The 1,700-nt window shown below is 34.8% G+C and overlaps 1 long non-coding RNA gene across 1 annotated transcript; it reads right to left on the reverse strand.

Annotated features, from left to right (window-relative positions):
- Nucleotides 1–534: 534 nt before the first annotated feature.
- LOC118745829 lies at nucleotides 535–1,700 on the reverse strand. Its single transcript, XR_004993719.1, has 2 exons — nucleotides 1,080–1,700; nucleotides 535–1,015 (listed from the first exon to the last, which is right to left on the reverse strand). It is a non-coding gene; the product is annotated as an uncharacterized LOC118745829 (long non-coding RNA).

The following is a 1,700-nucleotide window of genomic DNA, read 5'->3' on the forward strand; positions in this document are numbered from 1 at the left end:
TCACAACTCTCGGCCTGAAAAAGTATTAATAAATATTTTGTTTAAATTCTTTTATTAACTCGTTTTACTCACTTCAATACTTACATGACTCCAATTTTATCAAATAAATTTAGTATTCTTAACTGTTTGGACTGTCTATCACTTAAAAATGGCGACCCGCTTGCAAGCGTTAGAAATGGAACAGCTGATAAGATAAATATCGTAAGGCAATACCAAATTTTAACGATACACGATAAACGATAACTGTCGGATTTCATACGATAGACATTGATTCGTAATACGGCACAACAGAATGCAAGGGTTTATCGTGTATCGTATGGATTCATAATAAGGGGGTAAATTTTATAAACGCAAACTCCAACGACGAAAAAACACCAATAGAAGGATGAGTGATTAAAAAGTATTCACAGTCGCTAATTGAGCGATTAAGCGACACCCACAATAGCATTGATTAGAGCTGCAAAACTATCGATAGTCGGACCATTCGATATTTTCGATAGTTAGAAAAAAAAACCATCGATACTATCGATAGTATCGTTTTCATTTATTTATTTAAACAAGTCTTTGGCAGCTACATCTTTTAATAAACATACATATGAAATACACGATATTTTTGTTTATTACATTAATTTGTATCAATTCATTTCTTTTTATAAAAGAAAAGTATATTAAAAAATGAACAAACAGTTGCATATAAATTAAAGTATAAAAATATATATACACACATTAATGCGAGATCATAGGGATATTGAGTCTCTTTTTAAGGCGAATTGGATTTGCTTTTAAAGCTTTGTAATATAAAAAAATTTAGTTTAAGAAAATGTATTAATGTAATTGAGAGATCCAAAAATTTTTGTTAAGAAATACAAGCATGTCCACATTCTTTGCCTTTAAAGAAGCTATGATTTGCTATGATGCCTGCTCTGCTGAACATCCTTTCAGATTCTGTGGATGTGGCTGGAACGCAAAGAAATCGAGCAGCGCACGCTTTTGTAAAAGAATCATTCGGAAGGCACTGAAAATAATAAAATATTGAGTGAGAACAGTTCTTGGTTCATAATATTAACACAAAATTTTACTTTCCAATATTCCAAGGGGTCACTGCCCTGAGGAGAATGTGGATTCTCCAAATATTGCCGTAAGGTGACAATCGCATCGACCCGATTAGTCCTCGCCATGCTCGCTATATTTCTTTCAAGGAATCCAAATAACGTTTGCTGTGACGGCCCAGGCTTTTCAATTAGTGTTGGCGGTTCTGGGGCACCAATGCCTGGAGAAAGTTGTGTTCTCTGCACCTTGCTTACAGCTGCAAGCTCATTTTCTAGAATTTTTCCAGGCTCATTAGCATTAAAAGGAGAAAAGAAGCTCAATCATAAAGATGCACGCATCAAGTCCTTCAGCAGTTCTGAGATTCGTTTTAAGGTTTTCTAAAGTATGCAAAAGACCACACACAAGCGGTATGACTAAGGAGATCGTAACTGTGGAACTAGAGGATGATTGCATAGTGGCATTGTCAAATGGTGAAAGTAACTGCATCAAATGTTGTAATAACGCAACTTCGTCTGCTGTCAAAGGTTGTAGTGCTTTTGATATATTGAGCAGAACTTTTACAATTGCATCATTTGTTAATAAAATACGACCAATCATCAGGTATGCGCTGTTCCATCGTGTCGCCACTTCCTGTTTTAAGCTATATTTCT

This window comes from Rhagoletis pomonella, unplaced genomic scaffold, assembly GCF_013731165.1.
Source record: "Rhagoletis pomonella isolate Grant_MI unplaced genomic scaffold, Rhpom_1.0 Rhpom_scaffold_00009, whole genome shotgun sequence".
NCBI lineage: Eukaryota > Metazoa > Arthropoda > Insecta > Diptera > Tephritidae > Rhagoletis > Rhagoletis pomonella.